At 46.5% G+C, this 20,349-nt stretch overlaps 1 protein-coding gene across 1 annotated transcript in view; it reads right to left on the bottom strand.

Moving 5' to 3' along the window:
- Positions 1-20,349, bottom strand: part of LOC120402963 — a 100,349-nt gene that overhangs the window by 66,975 nt on the left and 13,025 nt on the right. The window lies entirely within an intron of this gene.

The raw sequence follows: 20,349 nt of genomic DNA, 5'->3' as shown, positions 1-20,349 counted from the left end.
GTTATTTTAGAAACAGTGTGCTGGGGAACCCACCTCATCACTTATTTCAGAAAAAAAGAGTTTTCCCTAACTCCATGGTACTTTGCAACTCATCTGCTGTCCTTGGGCCTCACCTTGGGAGCAATTTACAAATGCTAAAAACAGTAAGGGCCTGATTCTGTTCTCTCTGACCCCACAGGGGGATTGTGAATTGTTAATTTGCAACAAACACTAAAACGCTGCAATGTAGTAAATTGATAGGCACACGAGGTGAGTGGCTAGGGACAGAGAGGGCTCAGCCCTCCCTCCCCCATGTCTATCTCTGCCTTGTCATTTTCTGAGCCACCTCAGTGCCCACACACATGCCCAGCTCAGCGGGTAAACCCTGTGTCTGGCAGTGCCAAGGAAGCAGGCAGGGCGCTGCAGGGAGAGAGCCCACCTGTGTGCTGGGTTCCCCGCAGGTGGATCTAGATTCCTCAGTCCCAGCAAGGGGCGCTGGCACCTGAGCGCTGCTTCCCGGGAATGTTTGAAAAGACCCAGTTCCAGGGGACTCTGCCAGGCAGGGAGGTTTGGGATCCACATCTGGAGCAGGCCACAGTGGAGGAGGAAGAAGAGGTATGGCATCCGGGAGCCCCGGCAGGTGAGCTTTGTCCTAGTGCAGGCTCTTGAGAGGAGGAGATGGGGCTGGTGGGGAGTGGCAAGTGGAGTCTCTCCATGTTGGGGATCAGGATGAGGCTTGCTGGGAGATGGTGAGAGTCCCAGGAGAAGAGGGGAGAGATCCTGAGGTGATGGGGAGGGAAAGAGGGAGTCCCGGGGGAAGGAAAAGCATCCTGAAGGAGGGCAGGGAAGGGATCCTGAGGGGATTACTGGGTGAAGGAGTGTGCTGGGGGAAGTGGGGAGGGATACTGCGGCTCCACATCTGCCAACACCAGGGCAAGGAAGGGGATAGGGCAGGCATTATTGCAGGAGGGCCCTGCCTGCACATCTATATGCACCCATCACATGACACTGTGGCAGGATCCTCTGAATCTGTGAGTAGTGCGAGTCAACTGGATTGGTCAAGGAACAGGGCCTACTCCCACAGGACAGGACCACCCTGTGGGGTGAGTGCAGGGCATGCTCAGTCCCCCCAACCCCAAGAATATTTTCACCAGTCACCTATGAGGAAAGGTTAAAAAAAACTTTTTTCGTATTTTTAGTGTTAAGAAAAGAAGACTTAGGGGGGACCTGATAGTCTTCAGATATGTGAAGGACTGTTATAAAGAAGACAGTGATCAATTGTTCTCCATGTCCACCGACGGTAGGACAAGAAATAGATTAATCTGCAGTAAGGGAGATTTAGGTTAGATGTTAGGAAAAACGTTCTAACTCTAAGGGTTGATAAGCTCTAGAACAGGCTTCCAAGGGAGGTTGTGGAATCCCCAGCACTGGAGGTTTTTGAGAACAAGTTGGGGTTGTCTAGGTTGTCCTGCGGGGGTTGTCTAGTTTACTTAGTCCTGCCTCAATGCAGGGGGCTGGATTTTGTGACTTCTCAAGGTCCCTTCCAGCCCCACGGTTCTACGATTCTATGATGATCTAACTCTCCTTTCAGTCCCACTGGACAATCGCACTGTTTTTAATACTGTAATAAAGTGATCATGCTAGAGTTAACTGGGTTAACCAGCGTATTATGGGATGGCTCCATGCTGAGTCTGCCCCTCCCATACTTCCTGTTTTAGTCAGTAGGAGTTTCACACACACACTCTGTTGTGATACAGTTAAATAAAGCAGCAGTTCCTGGCCTGCACTCCGATGAGTAGATTTATTTTTGTTGCACTGAGCAGTTCTCTTTACAAAAAAAACACACGAAAAAAATGGATTTGCAGTATCTTATGGTAATTCACTTAGCAGTAGAAATAAAACACATATCTTCTCAATATGCCGTCTTTGCTACACTACTGGGCTAGATTCATTCAGCGGTGCAGCTTATTTTTCATTTCATTCACAGCCATGGATGCATAAGTCACAACGTTTTTCAAGCTTTCAAACAAACGTTTTACTCTAAATTCTGCATGCAGAGTGCTTAAGTCCTTTTTTCTCTCTGTCCTCCCTGAGAAAAGAAATCTTTTGATAGAAAAGGATTATTTGTAGCGTTTAAAGCAAACTACAATAGCTAATGAAGAGCTAATGATTAGCAGTAAGAATTAGAAATATTTCCCCCATCATTTAGCATGTGGATGTAACAATTTGTGCTGGCAGTGAAGGACAATAAGACAAATGTCTTAGCAGTTAAAGCATGGATATATGCTGTAATGATTATATCTATTCCTCCATCTTGTTTTAGAATTAGCGAATGATTTTAAATTCATATGATAATTATTCTAGGTCAGTCTAAAGAGGTGGGGAAAAAACAAGTTTCAACACTTCTTGAAACATCTAAGGCTGAGTTTCCAAATACTGTGTTCTTGTTGAGCCAAAAAATATGTATGATTCATAGATTCATAGACTTAAGGTCAGAAGGAACCATTATGGTCATCTAGTCTGAGCTCCTGCACACTGCAGGCCACAGAATCTCACCCACCCACTCCTGGAACAAACCCCTAACCTATGTCTGAGTTATTGAAGTCCTCAAATCGTGGTTTAAAGACCTCAAGGTGCAGAGAATCCTCCAGCAAGTGACCCATGCCCCACTCTGCAGAGGAAGCAGCAAAGAATCCTGTGGCACCTTATAGACTAACAGACGTTTTGCAGCATGAGCTTTCGTGGGTGAATACCCACTTCTTCGGATGCAAGACTTGCATCCGAAGAAGTGGGTATTCAAGCTCATGCTGCAAAACGCCTGTTAGTCTATAAGGTGCCACAGGATTCTTTGCTGCTCTACAGAACCAGACTAACACGGCTACCCCTCTGATACTCTGCAGAGGGAGGTGAAAAACCTCCAGGGCCTCTGCCAATCTGCCCTGGAGGAAAATTCCTTCCCGACCCCAAATATGGCAATCAGCTAAACCCTGAGCATGTGGGCAAGACTCACCAGCCAGACACCCAGGAAAGAATTCTCTGTAGTAACTCAGATCCCACCCCATCTAACATCCCATCACAGACCACTGGGCATATTTACCTGCTAATAATCAAAGATCAATTAATTGCCAAAATTAGGCTATCCCATCATACCATCCCCTCCATAAACTTATCAAGCTTAGTCTTGAAGCCAGATATGTCTTTTGCTCCCACTACTCCCTTTGAAAGGCTGTTCCAGAACTTCACTCCTCTAATGCAGGGGTCCCCAACCCCCAGGCCGCGGACCGGTACCGGTCCACGGCCTGTTAGGAACCGGGCCGCGAACCGACCCCTAGCACATCAAGCGGCGTGTCTCCGGCGGGGCCCCTAAACCCCGCCCCGCTCAGAGCCGCATGGTGAGGGGGCGGGGCTGCGAGCTCCGGGCTGAGCACAGCTCCCTCCGCTCGGCGAGGAGCTCCCCGCCCCGCCCCCTCACCACGCGGCTCTGAGCGGGACGGAGCTCAGACCCCGCCGGAGACACACTGCAGCTGTCGGGCGAGGCGCTGAGGCTCCGGGTGAGGAGGGAGCCGGGGGTAAGAGGCTGGGGCCAGGGGGGTTGGCTAAGGGGCAGGGAGTCCTGGGGACAGTCAGGGCACAGAGAGGGGCGGAGGTTGGGGGCAGTCAGGGGGCAGGGAATGGGGGGGTTGGATTGTGGGTGTTCTGGGGGGGGTCTGTCAGGACTCAGCGAGGGGGTGATAGGGGTTGGGGCAGTCAGGGGACAGGGAGCAGGGGTGGGGTCCCAGGGTGGTGGGGGTCTCTGGGGGATGGTGAGGGGACAAGGAGCAGGATGGGTCGGGGATTCTGAGGGGGGTGGGCAGTCGGGGGGGCAGGAAGTGGGTGGGAGTCAGATAGGGGGCAGGGCTCCCACTAATTCTTCATTATGGTCAGTTGTATAATTATTTCATTATATATTACAATAATAATAGAAATAAAAGTACAAAAATAAATGTAATGCGCTTGAATCGTCCCAAAACCATCCCACAGGTCCGCGGAATTTTTTTTTTCTACGAAACCGGTCCCTGGTGCCAAAAAGGTTGGGGACCACTGCTCTAATGGTTAGAAACCTTCGTCTAATTTCAAGTCTAAATTTCCTAGTGTCCAGTTTATATCCATTTGTTCTTGTGTCCACATTGGTACTAAGCTTAAATAATTCCTCTCCCTCCCTGATATTTATCCCTCTGATATATTTATAAAGATCAATTATATCTCCCCTCAGCCTTCTTTTGGTTAGGCTAAACAAGCCAAGCTCTTTCAGTCTCCTTTCATAGGACGGGTTTTCCATTCCTCGGATCATCCTAGTAGCCCTTCTCTGTACCTGTTCCAGTTTGAATTCATCTTTCTTAAACATGGGAGACCAGAACTGCACACAGTATTCCAGATGAGGTCTCACCAGTGCCTTGTATAATGGTACTAACACCTCCTTACTGGAAATACCTCGCCTGATGCATCCTAAAACCGCATTAGCTTTTTTTAATGGCTATATCACATTGGCAGCTCATAGTCATCCTGTGATCAACCAATACTCCAAGGTCCTTCTCCTCTTCTGTTACTTCCAACTGATGTGTCCCCAATTTATAACCAAAATTCTTATTAATCCCTAAATGCATGACCTTGCACTTTTCACTATTAAATTTCATCCTATTACTATTACTCCAGTTTAATTATTCATATGATGGCCACACATGAATCAACAGATTCAGTCTTCCATCGGTTGTGTGGATTGTCACTTCCTCTCCTGCTCCTGATTCAGCAAAGTACTTAAGCATGTGCATCAACTTCAAAGTTTAACTTTAACTTTGAAGTCAGTGGGTCTTAACCACATGCGAAAGTGCTTTGCTGAACTGGGAGGGAAGATTATAAACCGCTCTAACTCTGCGTAGTTGAACCAAGCTTCACCTAATGAATTCAATTGTAAGTTTCTAATTCAATTTTCAATCTTTCCAGTTCTCATGTGTTATTCCAAATGCAATAATAATCATACACTCCAAATGTGCCGGGTCAATACCTGCTCTAAATGCTCTTGTGTGATTGGTTTAACCAGGTGTACTGTATGTTTGATTGTTCCCCATATATTTTGCTGTCTAAGGGTACGTCCATACTAACCGCCCGGGTCGGCGGGTAGCGTTCGACTTCTCGGAGTTCGATATATTGCGTCTCATCTAGATGCGATATATTGAATTCCGAACGCGCTCCCGTCGACTCCGGAACTCCACCACCGCGAACGGCGGTGGCGGAGTCGACGGGGGAGCCACGGACTTTGATCCTGCGGTGTCTGGACGGGTGAGTAGTTCGAACTAAGGTAGTTTGAGTTCAGCTACACTATTTGCGTAGCTGAACTTGCGTACCTTAGTTCGACCCCCCACCCCCACCCCCAGTGTAGACCAGGCCTAAGTGTTTCTCTACACTGCAGGTGGGAATGTACTTTCCAGCTCAAGTGGACAGACATGTGCTAGCTCTCCTTGAGCTAGTGTACTAAAAATATCAGCGTAGTCTTGAGTAGCGTTGGTGGCGGCTCAGGCTAGCCACCCGAGTACATAGCCAGGGTATCCAAGCAGGTCTGTATTCAGAGTAGCAGCCTTGTTAGTCTGTATCCGCATAAAGAACACGGCTGCTAGTCTGAAACCTGAAAGTACTCCTGTTCTTTAAGCAGGTCTGTAGTCAATCAGAGCCTGAGCTGCCACCCGGGCTACCCTCACCTACACTGCTATTTTAGCACGCTAGCTCGAGCAGCGCTACCACTTGCCCATGTACTCAAGCTAGGAAGCGGGCTCCCAGTTTAAGCATTTGCATTTGAAAAATGTGGTGCTTAACATACAAGGTAGGTAGTGTCAAGAGTCAGCCTGAGCCAGCACATAGAGCCACCCCCAAACCAGTGTTTCTCTGGTGGCTCCATCTATTTGTTGTACAGGTCATGACTTTTCATTGAAAAACAATTCCTTTCCTTCCCCTTTCACTGTGTCAGTTTTACATCTGTGTAGACCAGGGATCGGCAACCTTTGGCATGCGGCCCATCAGGGAAATCCTCTGGCGGGTTGGGCCGGTTTGTTTACCTGCAGCGTCTGCAGGTTCGGACGATCGCAGCTTCCACTGGCTGTGGTTCACCGTTCCAGGCCAATGGGGGCTGTGTGAAATGGCAGCCAGAACATCCCTCAGCCCATGATGCTTCCCGCAGCCCCCATTGCCTGGAACGGCGAACCGCGGCCAGTGGGAGCTGCAATGGGCTGAACCTGTGGATGCTGCAGGTAAACAAACTGGCCTGGCCCGCCAGCAGATTTCCCTGATGGGCCGCATGCCAAAGGTTGCAGATCCCTGCACCGTGCTGGATTCTCCTCTCATGCAATGTATAAATCAGGAGGAGAAGGCAATAGAGTTACGTGGTGTAAAAGTGGTGTAATTAAACGTCAGATTGAACTAGCTACATTGCTGAGGGCTGTGAAAAATTTTGCCCCCTATGTGACATAGTTAGTTTGACCTAACTCCCACAGTAAGCACAATGAGGTAAATGGAAGAATTCTTCGGTCAACTTAGCAACTGTATCTACTAGGGGTGGATCTACGATAGCAATAAAAAAAACCTTCTATCGCTGTACTAAGTAGCTACACTACACACTACACTACACCCACTATTGCTGTGCCGCTGTAGTACTTGTAGAGGAGACATACCCTGAAATGACAGTCAGGCCCACTGACTTCAGCTCAAGACTTGTCTACACAATTAAACTGCAGCAAGCTTGGGTGGGAAGTTACTCCTACAAGCCTGACCTGGTCTATCTATCCAGGTGCACTCTGCTGATGTGCATTAACAGTTCATGAGAGCAGGGCCACCAAGAGCGGGGTTGGGCCCCGGTGAAAAAACTTTTTCGGGCCCCCCAGCAAGGGCGGACCGGCTAAACAGGGCTGACGAAGCCGGGGAAGCCAGGCCCGGGCCCCCTTCCGGACCGCCAGGCCCTGGTATTTTGTACTGGCTTCCCGCCCCCCACATCGGCCGTGCGTGAGAGTGCTTTGAAACAGGGCTAGATCAAAGTGCAGTAGCCAACCGTTAATAGGCATCAGCGGGGTACACATGGAGTTAGACCCTGGCAGGCTAGCACAGGCTTGATTTGCACCTCAGCTTGCCACGAACTAAATGTTCATGTAGATAAGTTGAATTTACTCCAGTTTAAGTGAAAAGAGAATCAGGCCCTAGATTCCTACCCCTGATGGTCGGTAAATACTCTTCCCAACATGAACCAAGACCTGCTGTTTTCCTTTCCGTTCAAGCAGAAAAAGAACAATGGACTGGATCTTCAGCTTGTGTAACTGGAATAGCTACACCAAAGCTAACAGACGTACATCAATTTACACCAGCTAAGAATCTGTGCCAGTGGCAGTAAAAAAGGTATTAACTGACCCCATATGACAAATGCAATGTCTGCAGTGTTAATTGTTTCGCTGCTGGTCATTTTACCAGTAACATTCATGGGATTGTGGGCTGATCTTGTGTAGGATATCACCACTTTCATTTCTTTCCTATCTGAGTACTACTCTGGGTACAGTGCTGCTTTTTATTGGATCAAAACTTAATTATAATACATAAGCATTTGGACTAAAACTGTCTATTAAATCACTAAGTCATAAAGAGGATTTCCCATTTTGGACATGTTCTGTCTTTATAGTCTAATATGATGTTGTAATCAAAAGTTAAATATATGGGCCGAATTTTCTTCTCACACCCTCATGGAATAGCAGTAACTGTTTACATCAATAGAGTTACACCAGCCTACAGTCAATGTAAACGGGAGGAGAATCTGAGATGGGAAAGTAGCCATTATTTATTTGCATTAGTAGCAACTACAGGCCCCAACTGAGATTGGAGCCGCATTGTGCTAGGCCAGGGGTAGGCAACCTATGGCACGCATGCTGAAGGCGGCACATGAGCTGATTTTCAGTGGCACTCACACTGCCCGGGTCCTGGCCACCGGTCCGGGGGGCTTCCATTTTAATTTAATTTTAAATGAAGCTTCTTAAACATTTTAAAAACCTTATTTACTTTACATACAACAATAGTTTTGTTATATATTATAGACTTAGAGAAAGAGACCTTCTAAAAACGTTAAAATGTATTACTGGCACGCGAAACCTTAAATTAGAGTGAATAAATGAAGACTTGGCACACCACTTCTGAAAGGTTGCCGACCCCTGTGCTGGGCACTGCACCAACACATAGTAAGAGACAGTTCCTGTCCCAAAGACCTTATAACTCACTGTTCTTTAAATCAGTGGAACTACTCACATGCTTAAAACTGAATCAGGGCCTAAACAGACCTGCTAGATAAAGGATGAGAGGGGAAACTGAGGCACAGAGAGGCCGAAGCAATGTGCCCAGTGACATACAGCAAATCAGTGGCACAGCTGGGACCAGAACCCACTATAAAACTAGGAGTAATGAAGGAAATGGGGGTTCTGAGTGAGTAAGTCAAGGCAGATTTGGTCTTTGAGAAGAAGAAGAGGGAAGGCAAGGCTCCTCAAACGCTTGATAAGTGTTGGGTGCTGTGTCTTCCTACAGAAGTATTTCATATGTGACAATTATATTTCCTAAAAGCCTTTTTCCAGTCATCTGTCCAAACCCCCCTCCACATCACCTCCTCCACCAGAATCAGTGCTTCATCACCATGACTAATAGGGACCGGAGCTGAAGTCGTGCATTGCAGAATTTCAAAGATGTAGCTGACTCGGAAAAAAACGTGGTCATTTGTCACCCAGAGTGCTGGAGAGAGATTCTGACATTTAGCTCATTTGAGGATTTTTTTTTTTAAAAGAAGATAAACACTTCACTAAGGCGTATTCAAAACAAAAAGTCAATGGTAGGCGTGTTGCCTGGCCTAATAAGGGCCTGAGAGAGGCTCTGACATTTGGCTAATGTTTCCTTTTCTAAAGAACTTTACACATTTGTCATAAAAATGAAAGGCAAGTCTGCTGCTTGGGGTCCATGTGATGGGGGTCCAGGAGCGGCTCTGACATTCATTTTGTTTGCAGGTAGGTATGAGCAAGATCCACATTCCCTACAAACGTATCCTTTGGGGTGTGAGCAGTATAATGGGAGAGGAGGGTGGGGAAACTCTGTGATGCTTCATTTAATTACCTGCAGGGCTTCAATATTTTTTTAAAGTAAAATAGTTTTCTCGTAAAAGTCCATAGCAAGGACAACCGGGAAGAGGACATTGCCTTGTTATGTTTGCACTTGTGCATTTTATTACAGGCACAACTTTGTATGTTTTTAAGGATAATTTAGCCCCAAATTTAAAGGTTTGAAGTGTTTCCCCTGGTTATAAAAGCGTCATCAATATTTCTGAGATGATCAGACAGTACAAGTGATAAGTACCACACCACAAATACAATAATTTTATCTGCAAGGTACTTATATGACCCTCATTACCACAGTATCTGAATGCCTGATAATCTGTTTTAATATATTCACTCCCACAACAGCCCTTTGAATACCATAATAATAAGAATGAATCTGACACTATTATTATGTCCCTTTTGGCAGCCAGGAAACTGAGATGCAGAAAGACTAAGGGTATTTCAGCACCTTAAGATACATGTTGGTGTCCTGTTGGATTTTGAGATGCACTGAGCCATTTAACTTCCATTGAAGTCCACTTGGCCCTGAATAATTTGCATAAAGTCAGGTAAGGGCAGGAACTGAATCTTGGTCCCCCAATGCTGAGGCTAACATGCTGGCCGTGGGACCATCCTTCCTGTCTTCATTATGTTGCTCAGTCATGCCTTCGTTTTCTATGCACTGCCTCTTTGAAATCTCTAACGATTCTGCTGTCTGGGGTGACAGGAAACCATTTTTTTCAGTTCAGTGCAGACTATTAACGAGGGGCGCACACTGGGCACCTGTGTGTAACCCACACACCTAGGTGTGGTGCTCTGTTCCATCTAGTGTTACTGAGACCACTTAGAGAGAGAGATTAATGAGTCTGTGCTATAGCCTTAGCTAAGTGCTGTATGGCATTTAGCGCCTGGTTCAATCCAGTCTGCCGACGGCTGGGGTCTGTCGGTGTTACATGTGCACATTCTCTCTATTGCTAAGAATTTACTCTTATTCCTTCTTATTTTGTTGCTCTCCTAAATGTAAAGAGAATGTAATTTAGACTGAAAAAACCTGTTTGTGCTCTGTGTATGGAGAAACATAATGCTTGAAAAATGCGCAGTGTACCTCATCTCTCTCCCTAGGGGAAATGCAGAGAAAAACCAAAAGTGAGTAAGGGTGGAGGCGTTAACTTCTGAAGAAATGTTAAAATGACCTACAGAAACAGTGCTTTGTCAAATGTTGTCTAAGGAAGGTGAGGGGTTGGCTGGCAGAAGGATTGCAAGAACCACATATAAGTATTTGAAATGGGTAAGCACTAAAGAGGAAAAGGAATAATTTAGAGGTTATAAATACAGCTAATGGGATAAAACTAGACGATGCGAAATGTAGGCTGAATATTATCAGGAAAAAAATCATAGCAAGTTTCCAAATATGTCTGTCAGCCCATCTTTTCTCAGGGCCCAACCACATGTAGCCTCTGCCCACTCCCCTGACCTGATGTACTTTGCATTCTCCCCTCCCTGTGCTTTGCCAGTGATACCAGTCTTGACACCTTCTCTTACACAAATATCTCCCATCCTGCCCTTTATGCCTGGAACGACCTCCCTGAGCCTGTTTGCCAGATGATCACACCTCTCATCTTAGTCACTCACGTCCCTTCTAAAAATCACTCCTGCCTTTGAGAAGTGAGTGGGGGAAGCAAGGTAACACAGTACAATTAACAGCACCTTCACAATGTGTGCATGCCTCATTGAAAACCTTGGGACCTTTATTACTGTCCCTTTCAGGTATGAACTAGATACTAATTTGTCCCTCATCACTGTAGTATCTGAGCTCCTCACAGTCTTTAATCTATTTATCCCACAACACCCCTGTTGTAGGATACAAGACTATTATATGCCCATTTTACAGATGCAGAACTGAAGCACAGAGAGATTCAGAGATTCAAAGTCACACAGGGAGCATGAATCCCAAACCAGTGCCCTAACCACTGTACCAACCTTCCTTTCTCTTCCCCACCATTTTGACTTTCCCTGACACTGGCCTACTTATGTCATGTCAGATTCCAATCCTGTGGATTCCAGGCCAGGAAGATGACCAGCACATTTTGGGGCAGTCAAAAACTAATAATGCCAAAAAATTAGATCTTTTCGAGCAAAAGGTCTACTCAACGGGGGGACTGCAACTCTAGATATCCAACCAGCAGGTCATCATCAGCAGGTACTCCTACAATACCTGCTCAGCTAAATTTATGGAGTTGCTCCTCTCAGACTCCTGCGTTGAATTTTCGGCTTTGGTTGAGGAAGAGAGACTGATTTCCAGAGCCTCCCTTCAGGTGGCACTTGACGGGCAGATGCAGCAACCAGAGTTATGACTACTGGAATGGCCATGAGAAGGGGCTCACCGCTCCAAGTTTCCGGCCTCCCTATGAGGTACAGCAAACAATCCAAGACCTGCCCTTTGAGGGTGAGACTCTCTTCTCAGAGAAGACGGACAAAAGGCTAAACAGCCTTAAAGATTCCAGAGCCACCCTCAGGTCCCTGGGCCTCTATACACCTTCAATGCAGCGGAGACACTTCCGTCTGCAGCTCCAGCAGCAGTTCGGCCAGCAGAACCGCCAAGATAGGTCCAGAAGGAAGAATCAGAAGGGCAGGAGAAGGCTGCGCCAACCCTCTGGCCAGGGCTCAGGACAACCCAAACTGTCTTCAGGGGCCAAGCCGGCCTTTTGAAGGCACAGTCGAGAATGGTGTACCATACCTGACAATGGATCTACCCTGCCTTACCTTCTCGTCCCAACTGTCCCCTTTCTACCCCTCGGATCGATGGGTCTCCGCACAGTAGAGAGGGGATTCCTCATCCAATTCTGTGCCCTCCTGCCCTTCAACCCCCCTTCCCCATCCCTCTTCAGGGACCCATCTCACAAGCAGCTCCTTATCGAGGAGATGCAGTCACTCCTATCTTTAGGGGCAGTGGAGGAGGAGCACAGGGGCGAGGGTTTCTATTCCCGGTATTTCCTAACGGCCTCAGGACGGCCTCAGGCCCATCCTAGACCTGCGAGAAATCAACAAGTTTGTGAAGAAACTCAAGTTCCGCATGGTCTCTCTGGCCTCCATCATTCCCCTCATTGGATCCAGCAGACTGGTATGCTGCCCTCGACTGGAAGGACATGTACTGTCATATCACGATCACCCAGCCCCACAGGAAGTACCCCATGTTCATGGTGAACAACACCCACTACCAATTTACAGTCCTCCCATTTGGCCTGTCAGCAACACATTGTGTTTTCACCAAGTGCATGGCAGCTGTCACTGCGTTTCTATGCAGGCAGCGGGTACAGGTATTTCTGTACCCTTGACGACTGGAAGCTCAGGGGCCGCTCCGAGACCCAAGTGGAAGCTCAGTTCAGATTCATCAGAAGCACCTTTGACAACCTGGGTCTCCTTCTAAACAAAGCAAAATCGACTCTGTCCTCCATCCAGAGGATAGAATTTATAAGGGCAGTACTGGACTCGACCCAGGCCAGGGCATACCTGCCGCAAGCGAGGTTTCAGGCCCTGACTGACATCATTTGAAGGCTCAGACAGTTTCCCACCACCACAGCAAGAAACTGCCTGAAGCTTCTGGGACACGTGGCTGCCTGTACCTACGTGATGCAGCATGCCAGGCTCAGGCTTCAATCTCTTCAGTTGTGGCTCGCGTCAGTGTACAGCTTGGACAGGATAGTGACCCTGCCATGCCTGAGCCTCGACTCCTTCCTGTGGTGGCTCAACCCTCCGGAGGTATACTCAGGGGTCCCCTTCACCAGTCCACACCCACCTTTGTCGCTAGTGATGGATGCATCAGACTTGGGCAGGGGAGCACATCTGGGAGACCTCAGGACTCAGGCTCTCTGGTCTCAGGCAGACCTGGGTCTCCACATCAACATCAGAGAGCTGAGAGCGGTGCACCTGGCATGCCAGACCTTCCATGCACACTTAACAGGACAATGTGTATCAGCCCTAATGGACAACACTACAGCAATGTTCTATATCAACAAACGGGGGTGCACGCTCCTCTCCCCTGTGCCAGGAAGCCCTCATGCTGTGGGACTTAGAACATTCAATACACCTGCAAGCATCGTGCCTCCCTGGGGTACAGAACGAGCTGGTGGACCACCTCAGCAGGTCATTCTACAGCTACGAATGGTCCCTTCACCCGGATGTCGCGATTTCAATCTTCCAGAGGTGGGAGTTTCCCCAGATAGACCTATTTGCCATGTGACGCAACAGGAAGTGCCAGCAGTTCTGCTCCTTCCAAAATCACAACCCGGGCTCCAGCACGGACGCATTCCTCCTTCCATGGGGACGCCATCTCCTTTACCCCTTTACGCCCATACCACTAGTTCAGAAGGTGCTCCTCAAGATCCGGAGGGAACGAGCTCAGGTCATATTGATAGCACCAGCCTGGCCCTGTCAGCAATGGAACACATCTCTCCTAGACATGTCCGTGGAAGCCCCGATCACCCGGCCGCTCTTCCAAGACTTTCTGACACAAGATCACGGCCTTCAACATCCAAACCTCAAGTTGCTTCATCTTACAGCATGGAAGCTCCATGGTTCAACCTGTTGGAGCCCTCCTGGTCAGACCAGGTTAGAGAGGTCCTCCTTGGCAGCAGAAAACCCTCTACGAGAGCCACATACCTTGCCAAGTTTCAGAGGGGTAGCCGTGTTAATCTGTATCAGCAAAAACATTGAGGAGGCCTTGTGACACCTTAGAGACTAACAAATGTATTTGAGCATAAGCTTTCATGGGCTAAAATCCACTTCATCAGATGCATGGACTGAAAAATACAGCAGGGGTATATATATTACAGCACATGAAAATATGGGAGTTACTTTACCAAGTGGGGGGTGGGGCTCAGTGCTAAGAAGGCCAATTCAAACAGGGTGAATGTAGCCTGTTCCTAACAGTTGACAAGAAGGGGTGAATATCAACAGAGGGAAAATTACTTTTTGTAGTGCTAATAAGCATGGATGTGGCTCATTCTCAACAGTTGACGAGAAGGTGTGAGTATCAACAGAGGGAAAATTATTTTTGTAGTGACCCAGCCACTCCCAGTCTTTATTCAGGCCTAATTTGATGGTGTCCAGTTTGCAAATTAATTCCAGATGTGCAGTTTCTCATTGATGTCTGTTTTTCAAGTTTTTTTTGTTGAAGAATGGCCACTTTTAAGTCTGTTATTGAGTGTCCAGGGAGACTGAAGTGTTCTCCTACTGGTTTTTGAATGTTACAATTCTTGATGTCTGATTTGTGTCCATTTATTCTTTTGCGCAGAGACTGTCCGGTTTGGCCAATGTACATGGCAGAGGGGCATTGCTGGCACGTGATGGCATTTATCACATTGGTGTGCCGGTGCACATCTACCAATGTGATATATGCCATCATGTGCCAGCAATGCCCCTCTATTAATATTCACCCCTTCTTGTCAACTGTTGGGAATAGGCTACATCCACCCTAATTGAATTGGCCTCATTAGCACTGACCCCCCCACTTGGTAAGGCGACTCCCATCTTTTCATGTGCTGTAATATATATACCTGCCTACTGTATTTTTCACTCCATGCATCTGATGAAGTGGGTTTTAGCCCACGAAAACTTATGCCCAAATATATTTGTTATACCTTGCCAAGTGGAAGAGATTTTCAATCTGGTCAGTGTAGCGCCATTCATCCCTGACATTAGCATCAGTGCCGCTTATTCTGGACTACCTCCTCCATGTGAAGTAGCAGGGGCTTTCGTTGTCATCAACAAGGGTGTACTTAGCCAACATCTCGGCCTTTCACCCAGGCGAGGAGGGTCGCACTGTGTTTGCTAACCCGATGGTCAGCCAGTTCTTAGGCTCAACAGGCTATACCCTGATGTCCATCAGCCTGTCCCAGTCTGGGACCCCAACCTGGTCCTTTCTAGACTCATGGGACCACCTTTTGATCCCTTGGCAACGTGCTCCCTGCTGTACCTCTCTTACAAGGTGGCGTTCCTGGTGGCGATAACCTCGGCCAGGAGAATGTCTGAACTCAAGGCCCTAACCTGAGAGTCTCCTTATACCATGTTCTATAAGGACAAGGTTCAGCTCAGACCTCAGCCTGCTTTCCTACTGAAGGTGGGTCGCAGTTTCACATTAACCAGGACATCTTTCTCCCGGTATTCTAGCAGCAGGGAGCAGAGACTCCACTAACTGGATGTTCACAAGGCGCTAGCTTTCTACATGAAGAGAATGAAGCCGTTCAGAAAATCGGTCCAGGTTTTCATGGCGGACAGAATGAAAGGCCTACCTGTGTCGTCACAACACATTTCATCATGGATCACGTCCTGCAGCTGCGAGTGCTACACCCTGGCGGGGGTTCCCACACCCCCAATCACTACACACTCCACCAGGGCACAGGCTTTGTCAACAGCATTCCTGGCTCAGGTTCCCACACAGGAAATCTGCAGAGCACTGACATGGTCCTCCATCGACACTTTCACCACGCACTATGGGATCACCCAGCAAGCCTGAGACGATGTGGCCTTCAGACGAGCAGTGCTCCAATCAGTGGACGACCCCGACTCTGCCTCCTAAACTTGGGCTTGTTAGAGACTTGATTTGAATGGACATGAACAAGCACTCAAATAGAAAAAACGGTTACTCACCTTCTCGTAACTATTATTCTTCGAGATGTGTTTTTTCCTGTCCATTCCAATACTTACCCTCCCACCCCTCTGTCGAAGTAGCCGGCAAGAAGGAATTGAGGTGGTGTGGGGTCGGCAGGGCTCTATATTGGGCACCATGAAGGCACGACTCCAGGGGGTGCCCAGACCGACCCTACAGTTGCTGCTAGGGGGAAAATCTTCCAACTACAATGAATGGGTGCACGCACACACCTGATTGGAATGGATATGAACAACGCATCTCAAAGAACAAGTTACGAGAAGGTGAGTAACCGGGTTTTTTTTTTTCAATTTCCATTTTTTTAAATAAAAGCCTAACAATTTTTGAAGAAAAACTGTTAATGGAAAACTTTGTTGTTGAAAATTTCCCACAAGATCAAAACACATTTCCTGGCCAGCTCGGAATGTGACTTAGGGAAAGGTCAGGTGGCTGGATCTATTATTATCTGGGTCCAACACCCAGAAGCAGAGGATACTTCAACACTAAGGTACCAGCACCACCTGCAGAAAAGCGGTGCTGTGCTCTGTGGCCTGATGGGAGATTTGTCTTACTAGCCCTTTTGCTACTCTGGCTTAGTACATAGGATGTCTCACTGCCCCTGACCACCCCAAAATATTTATTCTGAGAGGTTCAAAATAAATAACATACATGCACAAGAAATAAATACATCAAACCATATAAGCACAAAACTGTATTGTCTCATGGCAGTGCAAAGAATATATGCAGACAGGACAGCATTTAACATATTAAATTGTCCATTTCCCACCTGTAGGCTAATAAAGAGAGCCAAAAGATTGCATAACAGGCCATTCTAGTCAATTGGGGTCAGCTGCTATCAGAATACAAGTTTTCTGGTCCTTCCAGGAAGGATTATTGTAATTTGGTACTCATGAGTCTTCTGTTGAATAGCTGATACTGACAACAACTGGTACAGTGTATCCCTGCTCATGTTCTCACGGGAACCGGGAAATAATATCTCTCCAGTTATTTCCAGACTGTATTGGCTTTTAATCTGTCTGTACAATGATAAAAAGTTCTACTTTAGGGTTTGATTTGTCTCAGTGGCAAGGCTTCTACACACTTGTCTGAACTGATTAGCCCCTAATAAAATCCAATTTAATCCCCCCCCTCCGAAAACCCAAAACAAAACCTACCCCCAGCCTTACTAGTCTCACCTCCCCCCCCAATCTAGAAAAAGTCAAGGCTGCTGCTAAGAGGTTACCTCGTTTATATTCTGTTTTATAGAGTGTTCCTACTTTGTTCCTTTCGGTTTTCTTCTTCTGATCTTAGTCCTGTGGGCCGGCTCTTTGAGACCTTCTCCATTCCAGCCTGTCTTCAAGCAGTTCCTCAGAAACTCTGCAGCTACTCAGATTCTTTTGTATGACATCCATCCATCCATCCGTCTAGTTTTGGGCCTTCCAACCCTTCTCTTACCCTCCACTTCTAAATGGAATAACCTGTTTCCTATACTTCTGATTTTCTTTTCAGCTGCCTAAACCATCTCAACATTGAGTCATTGAATTTAAAGCCAAAAAGGACCACTAGGTCATCTAATCTGACCACCTATGTATCACAGACCACCAAGAATTACTCAGGAGCCACACACTAAACCCCCAAATGAAAATGGGACCAAAGTATGACAGCCAAGGGAAATGATTAACTGAGATACACCCAGAAAACCTTGCCAAGTGACCTACACCACACACAGTAGAGGAAGGCAACCCTCCCGCCCCCCCCAGGTTCATGGCCAATTTGACCTGGAAAAATTCCTTTCCGACCCCACATATGGCAATTAGTTAGATCCCGAGCATGTGAGCAAGAACCAGCCAGTGAAGCATCTCAGAGAGAGATTGCTTGGTACCACCTTGAGCTCTGGCCCACCTCATCCAATGTCCCATCTCCAGCCACTGTCATCCTTGATGTTTCAGAAGGAGACGGTAACAAAAAAAACTCCCAGAATACATTGGGAGTAAAAAATCCCTTCCTGATCCCCACCAGTGGTGGCTGAAACCTTCAAGCATGAGCTTTAGGAACATAAGACATAAACTGGAATTGAGCCTGGATTCCATCAGCTTTTCTTTCATTGGTACCACTGCCGTACTTCCCCTAATTCGTTCACTGTGAACATGGTCCACCCTTGTGAACTCCAAGCATCCATCTTTACATTCTCATTTCCACTGTATTCAAGATCTGCTCCTGTCTCTTCCTTGGTACCCAGCATTCAGAGCTATACAAAAGTGCAGGCCTAATTTCCCTCTTCTGCATCTTACTTTTCAATGCGACAGGCATTCTCCTATTGCAGCTCATGCCACTCATGTCTCTGCCTTTAGTTCAGGCCTTTACTGTTCTATGTATAAGTTTGTCATTGAGTTCACCATTATCCTGTACCAGTGAACCCAGACACTTGAACTATACTGTTGGTAGTGGATGGCCATCCCAGACTCAGTCTTGATGTCTTCCTGCAGTGTACCATCAGATTTACATATGCTCTGTTTTATTTCTGCTGATTTTCATCCCATTTCTTACAAGTACGCACATTCATCTCTCTAAATCTTCATCCACTTCTTCTTGGCTCGCCCTCATGAGCGCTACATCATCTGCAAAAAGCATGCACCAGGGTGCCACACGCTGGGTGTTTTCTACAAGCACATCGAGCATCCATGCAAAAAGAGTAAAGGGCGGGGTAGTGCTGAGCCTTGATGCACTCCAGCTCTTGTTCCTTTCTCTAGTTTCCACATTTTTATATAGATTTAGGTCAGGATTTCCAAATGTTATGCGTTTGGGGGTCTTGGCTGCCTAATCTGAGACACCTTAAAGAGCTTGGATATTCAGTGGGTGGGTAGTCAGCACTAACTGAAAATCAGGCCCCTTTTAAGGAGTCTCAAGTTGGGCACCCAAAATTACTAGTCGTCTTGGTCTCTACTATTTGCTGTGATTAAGTAATCGGCATGACTCATCTTAGCAACCTCATGGTTTTATCTTCCCCTTGCCTGCTCTTCCGGCAGCCTCTCCCTCTATGTCATCTCCAGCTGTTTTTCCTCCCTAACGTAAGGCCCGAAAACCCTTTCTCACCTGAGTGGATCTATAAAGGTCCATGAGTAAGGAATGCTCAGCTGAAATAGATCTGCAGGATCTGTCTGTGTTGGGCTGGGATTCCATCTTCATTTCCTCTGTAAAGCACCAACCACTTTTTGCCTCTCTACAAACAATAATTGTATTGGAGATGTTTACACCCAAAAAGATATAAACTGTGTGCTGCTGCGATAGGTTACATGGCTTTCTTATAGGCCACGAATTAGGAAAGCATCCCCATTCAGTTAGAGCACTTACAGATATGCTTAACAGTAGCCTCCATGTGCTTAATCTCATTGAAGCCAATGGGACTTTAACACAAGTTTAAGTGGTTTTCTGAATACAGATGAACTCAAGCAGGTGCTTAAGTGTTTTGCTGAATCATGGCCATAGTGTGTATAAAAAAAAATCCAGTTTTCTTGTCAGTTTCCCTGATCAAAGCAAAGTTACATATCGCTGATATTGCAATGTTTTCTGTTATCAAAATGCTGCACAATGGATTTCATGAAGACTGCTCAGGTTTCTCCACCGTCATGCAAATACCACCTCATTTTCTTCTGCAAATTCCTAGTAAAAGAATTATTCTCTACACTTATAGTTTTATATCTTTCCTTTAACTGCGTCAGTTACTGCAATAGCTGCTCAACTATACTCTTTGATAGTGCATCAACTGTGGAGACAGAGTGCCACCTTGTGGACATGTTTAAAAATATGTTACACACCTATTGTGCTAGGAATGCATGCAGTTGCATTTGTATTAAAGATCATGGAAATGCCAACCTGATACTTCTAAAACAGGGGTCGGCAACCTTTCAGAACTGGTGTGCTGAGTCTTCATTTATTCACTGTGATTTAAGGTTTCATGTGCCAGTAATACATTTTAATGTTTTTAGAAGGTCTCTTTCTATAAGTCTATAATATATAACTAAACTATTGTTGTATGTAAAGTAAATAAGGTTTTTAAAATGTTTAAGAAGTTAATTTAAAATTAAACTAAAATGCAGAGGTCTCTGGACCAGTGGCCAGGACCCGGGCAGTGAGAGTGCCACTGAAAATTAGCTTGTATGCCGCCTTTGGCACCTGTGCCATAGGTTGCCTACCCCTGCTCTAAAATAATCACTTTATGCCACTGCAAAGAGAACACCCTCTTCTGTCTAACCTAGTGGTATACTTTTATTTGTTACGAGGCATATTATAGTCATAGAAATAATTTTAAAAATAAATTAAGGATGCATAGAAAATGAGCTTTCTGCATGTTCTGGTCACACCGCCTACAAGTAATCAAATAAGCCGTCCTTTCAGAGGTTCTTTGACTATCACATAGGGGCCTGAGCTAAAGTTGGTAGAAGTCACTATAAAGATGTCACTGTTGACATCAATGCTCTTTGGCTCAGACCCGTAACTAGGGCATAGTCCAGCTCCCACAGGAGTTTCTCTGTTTACTTCAACAGGAGTTGGATTAGGCCAATATCCAGCATAAACTCATATGTAACA

The sequence above is a fragment of the Mauremys reevesii genome, linkage group 1, assembly GCF_016161935.1.
Source record: "Mauremys reevesii isolate NIE-2019 linkage group 1, ASM1616193v1, whole genome shotgun sequence".
Taxonomy (NCBI): Eukaryota; Metazoa; Chordata; order Testudines; family Geoemydidae; genus Mauremys; species Mauremys reevesii.
Note: the sequence above shows the minus strand (reverse complement) of the source record. Positions and strands in the feature narration are given on the sequence as shown.